Genomic DNA, 9,123 nt, shown 5'->3' with positions numbered 1-9,123 from the left:
ACCAATTATCCTTTTAGAAAGGCAGGGTGACAATTGCCAGACTATCACCTAATGGTCACCTGACATTCCTGGTGGGTATGGTGGGAGCCCTCTCCTGCCTTGTTCATGCCTGACTAGCTACCTAGTGTAACAAGTTCAGCTCACATTTTAGATACTTCTAGCTTTGGGGTTAGTTTGTTCTTATTTTTCTAGTTCCTCCAAGTGTGAAGTTTGATTACGAGTTGGAGATTTCTTACTTTTTGAGGTAGGCATTTAGGGCTATGAAATTTCTTCTTAAAACTGTTTTTGCTGCTTTATAGAGATTTTTATATGTTGTGTCTCTGTTTTTATTTATTTTAAAGATTATTTAATTTCTGCCTTAACTTTCACTGTTTACCCAAATGTCATTCAGGAATAAGTTGTTTAAGTACCACGTAATTGTATGTTTTTGAGAGATCTCCTTGATATTAATTTGTTTTTATTCCAGTATGGTCTGAGATTATGGTTGATATTATTTCTATTTTTTGAATTAATTGAAACTTGGTTTACAACCAAGCATATGGTTGATCTTAAGAGTATGTTTCATGTGCAGACGAGAAGAATGTATATTCTCTTGTTGATGGGCTAAGTATCGTGTAGATGTCTATCAGGTCCAATCGGTCAAGTGTTGAGTTTAAGTCCAAAACTTCTTGTCAGTTTTCTGCTACGGTAATCTGTCTACTGCTGTCAGTGAGGTGTTGGCATCCCCCACTTCTTATGGTGTATCTGTCTAAGTGTTTTCCTAGGTCTGGTAATACTTGTTTTATGAATCTGGGTGTTCCAGTGTTAGGTGCTTATATATTTGGGAAGTTAAGTCTTTTTGTTTATTTAAATGCATATAATTACATAACGATGTTCTTTGTCTTTTTTCACTGTTGTTAGATTAAAGTCTGTTTTATCTGATACAAAAATAGTGACCCCTGCTCTTTTAGTATTCTGTTCACATGGTAGATCTTTCTCCAATGCTTTACTTTGAGACGGTGAGTGTCAATTATGTGCGGGATGGGTTTCTTGAAGACACCAGATGGACATATCTTTTTAAAAATCCAAATTGCGACTGCGTGTCTTTTAAATGGAACACTTCAACCATTTACATTCAATTTCAATACTGATAGGAGAGGTTTTGACCCTATCCTGAAGTTGTTTGCTGGTTTCTTTGTAGTTTCAGGTGTATAGTTGCTTTATATGGTATTTTTCTCTCAGTGTTTCCAAGCATCTCTCCAAGTTAGCTCTGGGGCTTGAGAGAAGCAAAGTGCTTTCCCTCAGCCTGGACTGCTCAAATTCCCCAGTGCAAAGAGGAGTCACCGAGATGTTCTCTGCCTCTCACATGTACTGGGGCATAAATAGGCCCTAATAAATGTCATTGAATGGAGATTTCCAAGTCAGAAAATCAAGAAAAAATATACCAACTCAGTGTTAAGTAAAATAAATGTAAAGAGAGAATCAGTAAAAAATAGCTCTCTGTCCTGAGTTTATAAGATAAAATTTGAACAGAATTATTTCTACCACTTGGGAGTTATAATTAATATTGTTTAATATGTTCTAATGTTTACTCTCTCTGTCATTTCTCATCCTCCAGACTTACTCCTTTTTTTACTGTGTACTCCCACATTCAAATGTGCAAACATACACACATTCATGAACCACAAATATGTAAGCACGTATTCACACATGAATATATTTTCTTTATTTTATTATTTATTTTATTAAAGCCTATTTAAAAATATTCCATCATATAATCCCAAATAACATGATCATGATATTATTTATGTGCAATTTAAGCTAATAATTAATAACTTTCATAAGATGATAAGAAAGTATAGAATGAATTTAAATTAATGCTTTAAAATTGAAATCTAGTGACATTCGATGCACATTTGTTTCCAGTGAACAGAAGGAAACGTTCAATAATGAAAAATACAATTTTATACTACAGTATATCAATAATAAGAATTGAAGAATTTCAGCTGCTCAATGAGGACTCACATGAAACCTCTGAACATGACAATTTTGCTTTAGGAAATATGGAGATGTTCTTATCTTAAAATCAAAAGCAATCACAGATTTCTATTACATTGTAGTCCTTAATAATACAAACTAATGTGGGGAAATAAGTAAATTTGAGATAAGATGTAAGATTCAATTTTATGAATACTGACATGTTTTTGGAATAGTCTAACTTCTCATATTCCATGGTTGAATATGAAGATAAGTATAAAACAACATTGAATAGGAACTTAAATCTAATTACTTATTTAAAAGTGTGTGATAAATGCAATTAATTTCACACAAGGTTTTATATATTATAAATACATCATATATAAATTTATATGATATATTCCATTTTTTTGGCAAAGTGGTATGCCGGTTTAGTTTTCCAAATCTGTTGAGAATCAAATTGGACCTCTTTCAACAAGTGTGCAATTTTAAGTACTTCTGTATTTGTATTATAGTAACATTTTTACTAAAAAGATTATGTATAGTCAACACCTGGCATTCATATCGTGGAGAAAAAAAAGTGCTTTATCTTCCTTTCCCATTGCCATAAACATTATCAGGTTTATAGCTGATATCTTTGTAACAAAAGACAGATTAACAATGGAAAATTAAACAAATTCATTATATGACATGGGAGCCTTCAGAAATGAAAAGTCAAAGACTTAGGAAAAAATGTGTTTTCACACTAAGTCTGATGAAAGAAGTAGTTTTGGAGAAAAACGATTGGACACAAAAGGTATAATGTATTGGTAATAAACTGAGGAGAGAACCCAGCACGGCCTATTTGTTCAGTTTCTTCTTAGTCTCTCTGTTTAGCATTCCTTTCCTCTGAATATACATCAGGACAACTGTCACATGAGGATCTTATGACATATGTTCAGAGGGCAATTTTTCTAAGTTTTATGGTTTCCTTTTGCGGAGAATTAGGAGTGGGAGACAGGAAGATGAGATAAGGTCAGGGAGACTTTCTAGCTTCTGAGGCACTCCTATCTCCTTCAACTAAAAAATACTTAGCATGCCAAGGCACCATACTTTAGGTCATGTTGTCTGAGCCATGATAATATACTTATTTATATAGCACAGAGCAAAAGCACAAGCATTATCCTTTTGAATACTCAATATATCCATTGTAGCAGACAAAACAAGAACTTTTTTTTTTGAGATGGAGTCTCTCTCTGTTGTCCAGGCTGGTGTGCCATGGCGCGATCTTGGCTCACTGCAACCTCTGCCTCCTGGATTCAAGAGTTTCTCCTGCCTCAGCCTCCGGAGTAGCTGGGACCACAGGATGTCCAGCCTCACCGGGCTAAATTTTGTATTTTTGTAGAGATGGAGTTTCACCATATTGGCCAGGCTGGTCTTGAACTCCTGACCTCAGGTGATCCACTCTCCTCATCCTCCCAAAGTGCTGGGATGACAAGCGTGAGCCACCCCAAACAAGAACTATTGCCTCTGTTTTACAGATAAAAACAACTGAAGCATCACAGTTTTTGTGACACACCATAAATATAACATAGCTAAAAAGGGTTTGTGGTAGGTAGAATAATGGCCTTCTAAAGATATCTACATGCTAATTCCAGCAAGCTGTGAATATGTTAGGTTAGATGGCAAAGGAAAATTTAAGTTCCACATAGTATTAAGTTTGCTAATCAGCTGATGTAAAATAGGGTAAAAAATGAATCCAAAATATTTCTCCCCAAAATATTGAAGATTGTTAAGTCAAAGATGCTAAAAATGCAAAGGAGCATTCTATTAGTCTGATGGCAGGATATAAATCCTTCATTAGTGGAGACAGCATTTTTTTTTTCCAGCTCAGAGAAAGCACCAGAAGGTACCAGTGGAATCTGGAAAACAGATTTTACTACTTCCCCACATTCCCTTGTGTTTTAAAAGACTAAAATTGCTCTCTCCATTGTGTTATCATTATGTTAAGATTTATTGCTCTTTAAAAAATTACTATTTAAGCAAGACCCCTAAGCCACTGCCTTGAGAGAGATTCTTTTGAACTGAGTTTTTCCCAGATGATGGGTACAGCCTATGTTAATAAACTTTTGCTGTTTTTTTCTCTTGTTAATCTGACTTCTGTTTCCATGAGAGTGTCTCAACTAAGAATTTATGAGGGTTAGAAAAATTAATTTTCCCCTTCAGTTTCATGGCTACGAAGGGAATAAGAGAGACATTCGACTCACTCCATGGCCAATGGATGGAATTCTGAACATTGGCAGAAAAATCAGTGTTCCAGATCTCTATCTGCAGTGCTTGGTAGAAAGGGGAAGATATTTTTTTCCTTTCTCTTTTTTTTCCAAATTCAAATAACAGGAGAAAATCATTTGTATAAATTCACTCTTAGATATAGTAACTGTTAGTTTTATTTTGGCTTATTGTTTCAAGTTACTTTGAAATACATCAATTAGCTATATTTAAAATAAATCTTTTTTTAAAAGAAGCTCTGTTTCCATGTTCCTATAAATTCATCATAATATTTACAAAAAGCACTTCAGTCTGACTGAAAAAGCCTTTTTCATCCAGTGGAGATGTAAATCTTACCATGTCTTTTAAATGTTGACTTCCAGGTAATTATTTAAGCAGCATTCCAGCAAAGATTAGTTTTAAAATAGGGTTAATGATCTTTAGATCCACCAGAACATTTATTTCCTCAGTGGATACCTTTTGCTCAAAATAGAAATGTTTATAAGAATTAGTTTACATTGTTTGTTTTAAATTATTTGTATGACTTTTGACTTTCTGTGGAATCTATTTGTAATCTTTTCTATTGGACAGCTTTTGACTTACTGTCTCTTTGGTTTATTTTGTCTCTTTCAATTTCCATCTATGGAACACACAGTATTGTTGGGTCTTTGTGTGAGGATGTTTAACTGAAACCCTGGAGAATGTTTTCACATTCTTTAAGCTATCATTGGAAACGGTCTGGATCTTGAAAGGGTTGCAGCCCCTGTACCCCTCTTTGAAGACCTTGATTAAAGCTGTAAAAGCCTTTTTGGTTTTGTTCTCATGTGTGCTTATTTGCCTTGGTTTTGAGTCATTTTTTGCAAGCATGCCATTCATTTAAATCCTTGGTTTATCTTTAGAGCATGATAAAAACATTTTGTTTTGTGTCTTCATTTTTTTTCTCCTAAGCCAAATGGGGCATATGCTCAAGAAGGAAAGAAACGATTTATTAAAACGTTTTGGAGACAATCAGCTAATTCAACGCAGATAAATATTTTGATTTCCATCTTAGCTAGATATTTATTCCCTAATATAAAAGAACAAGTTGAAGATAGTATAGTTAAATGGATGGGTCAGCCCTGGATATTGTTCAGACTGCAGCATAGTTTTAGGGGAATTGAAAGCAATTGTTTTTTTCTTACAAATGGAGTCATTACATAAACAAAAATACCCCTCTACACATTTTTTGAAGTCCATATATTTATCTCAAAATGTTTGCAAATACTTTAAAAGAAAATCAGGATATTGGAAATGGTACCATTCTCTTTAAAACCGCAAAAAAATTAGTGAGAACCCTAGACCTTCAGTGAGCAAATATCCCCTCTCCCACTCCAAAACTGTGTTAAGTTTACCCTAAATCTGTCTTCTTACTTATTTTAAGTTTGAACTTAGATTTCTTCATACATAATAAACTGTAACCTAACTGAATAGGTAAGCACACTATAACCTCCTCTTCTACCAATCTCATAGTTTCAGCCAATCACAAGTGTCCAAACTGTTCAAACAATGTTCAAATAAGGCAAATGTCAAGCTATAACCAATCCAGCTGTTTCTGTACCTATACTTCCAATTCCTGTATGTCACATTCCTTTTTCTAGCTATAAATATTTTCCAGACATGTGGTAGCCCCAGAGTCACTCTGAATCTATTCTTGTTCTAGGAGATGTTGTAGTCATGAATGATTTTGTGCTCAATTAAACTTTAACATTAATTTGTCTAAAATTTTTCTTTAGAAAGGTAACATCAAGAGTGAGATGCAATGTAGAACTCCCAGTGAACCCTAGGTCACTGGATGCCAGTGACCAAGTGAGGTTCCTGCTGGGCCAGTTGTGTCCATTGCTCTCTTGCAGTAACTGGAGACTGTGAATAAATTCTCTCTCAAATTCTGAAGCTCCACAAATTTGTGTTTGAACTGAGTTTGCTTGAGCAATTTGAGACTGAGTTTCGCTTAGTCGCCCAGGCTGCAGTGCAATGGCATGATCTCAACTCACTGCAACCTTCGCCTCCCAGGTTTAAGGGATTCTCCTGTCTCAGCCTTGCGAGTAGCTGGGATTACCAGCAACCTCCATCATGCCTGGCTAATTTTTATATTTTTGTAGAGATGGGATTTCACCATATTGGCCAGGCAGGTCTTGAACTCTTGACCTCAAGTGATCCACCCGCCTCAGTCTCCCAAAGTGCTGAGATTACAGGCATGAACCACCGTGCCTGGCCTGAGCAGTTTTGTTATACAATCTGTGTTTAGAAGTCAAATGGAAATTACTGGGTCCAGGATCAAATTGGATCTGATAATTAACAGGATTAGATACAGCTAGATTCTTTGGATGTCTGACAGTGGTAGACAGAAACTTGCAGTAAATGACAATGCAATAGGGGTATGAACTCCAGTTTTAGGAAATTTGCAGAAATTCTCGTGTTTTATCCCTTTTGTTTTGTTTTAATTCTTGTGAGCTTAGACAAAAAAAGAAATTGATCAAAGAATCTGTGAGCCAAACCCAGGATTCAAAGTAAATATGGGACTCTTCGTTTCTAAAGAACTGAATACTCCCTCTTCCATCTACATCTACATTTGCACTTTTAAGTATTAGGCCCTAAAAGCAGCAAATGCTTACATAAAAGGCAAAATCATACTAACAGTGATTTTAAATTACAGTGCAATGTCCTAAATGAACAACACTGAACTTGAAAAATGCATTTAATAATGAGACCTCTCAAATTAGTTTAACACCAGGGATGCTTATTGATGTGCAGAAGCTACTAAAAAAATTTCAATATTTTGTTGCCTTTTACAAAAGACTCTTTATAAAAGGCAAATAAAAAACCGAAGCAACTAATTCATAAGAAATAATGACTCCATAAGCCTTTAGATGAGTTGCTATTCTGCTCTGAAGGTAGAAAGAAAGCTGCATAGGGCATTTATAAAAAGTAAGCTCTCAGGTAACGTAGGCTTGCTTTTATTCTTCAGAGCTATTCATGCTGAGTCCAGGCATAGAGAATGCTTTCTTTGCCATATTAGTTAATGAGTTCCACTTTGAAATAAGTAATTGCAACTAAGAAACTAAAGCTAAGTTAAGAAGAGTGCATGTTGAATCAAATCCATCTCCAAAATACACCTTTCAGGCATTAGGCTGACTATTTTGAAACAATTTTGCAAAAGAAATGTGCACTTATAAAAGAAAAATCAACTTATAAAATTATATGCCTCTTCACTAGGAAGAAAGGGAGGATTGAGTCACTAGAAACTCTTACCATTATTTTTAATTTACATGGCAAGGCTTCCCTTTATTCAGGGTGTTTTTCCTTGCTATCTTGTCTTACAGGGCCTTTACCTATACCATCCTTCCTTGGTTTGAGCAAATGATGGTACAGTATATAGGCCTGAAATCTCAGCTCTGAGCTTTTGGGATGTAAATTTTTACCTTGCTTTCCCTAAGAATCATTTCATGATAAGAAGGCAAATTTTAAGCTGGGCAGCAACTGGAGATTGTGAGCAAATCAGCTCTCAAATCCTCAAGCACCATAGATTTGTGTTTGAACTATCTGAGTTTGATTGTTTTTTTATACAATCTGTGTTCAGAAGTCACAACAGAAATTGGACTGGGTCTATAACAGCACACACCTGTAGCCCCAGCTACTCAGGAGGCTGAGGCAGTAGAGTCTATTGAGCCTAGAAGCTCCCCGTGTGCTATGATCATGACTATGAATGGCCACCGCACTCTAGCCTGGGTAACATAGCAAGACCTTGTCTCTTTTTTAAAAAAAGTTTGAGGCCGGTGTGGTGGCTCACATCTGTGATCTCAGCACTTTGGGAGGCCACGGGTAGCGGATCACTTGAGGTCACGAGTTTGAGACCAGCTTGGCCAACATGGCGAAACCCTGTCTCTACTAAAAAAAAAAAAAAAAAAAAAAAAAAAATTAGTTAGGCATGGTGGCACACCTGTAGTGCCAGTTACGTGGGAGGCTGAGGCACAAGAATCGCTTGAACCCAGGCAGCAGAGGTTGCATTGAGCTGAGATTGCACCACTGCACTCCAGCCTGGGTGACAGATCGAGACTGTCTCAATTAAAAAAAAAAAAGAAAGAAAGTGTGAATTTATGGTTGCCTAGCTAAGGCAATGAAAACAGGTAATTGGAAGATTGATAGCCTGAATGGGGAAAAAATATTTGAAAACTGGCAAATAAAAAAGCTTGATGGAAGTTATAAGATCTTCTGTAGGTATGTGTATGTGTTATGCATATATGGTATTTCTATGTGATCTAAAACAGTATTTGATAAAGTTACATTAAAGTAACTTTAAATAAAATTTTTTGGTAAAATAAAATAGGAATGTATTTATCGGTATTAAATGAAATTCAACCTCTTCCTTGGTTCTACTTGTCAGACAGGCTCATATTGTCTGTGATACACATTTCAAGTTTATAAAACTGTTGCTTCTGTAATGTTTTTTATACTTACTTGATTTGTTTCCGAGCTTATGTATTTGGTTTTGAAACTTTAGATTCTGATGCCTAGATAGGGGACCATGGTGAGGCCTCAGGACATATGTGTGGCCACAACACCTGTGCTATCAGCTGCAGTGCAGAGCCAAGCACCAAAAGGCCCCATTCTCCCTGGCCCAGCTTGGTCTCTTGGCCATGCTGGGAGGATCAAATCCGCCAGTCGTCCTTTTCACAATTCTATCTACTGTTCTGAGCTTTACACCTGGTGTGTAAAATTAGGGCCCAAATATATCCTGCCCTTCATAGCTGTCCTTGGGTAGCAGGTGGGAATTTTGGACCCAAGATGACTGGGGAGGCCATTGGGAGTCTGCTAGTGTCAGAACTTCAAAATTCTTCTTTGTAATTTCAATTCTGAAAGTCATGCTATGTTAATTAAAGTAAT

Source organism: Aotus nancymaae, unplaced genomic scaffold, assembly GCF_030222135.1.
Source record: "Aotus nancymaae isolate 86718 unplaced genomic scaffold, 86718_ANA_hifiasm-v0.15.2.pri h1tg000004l, whole genome shotgun sequence".
NCBI lineage: Eukaryota > Metazoa > Chordata > Mammalia > Primates > Aotidae > Aotus > Aotus nancymaae.
Note: the sequence above shows the minus strand (reverse complement) of the source record.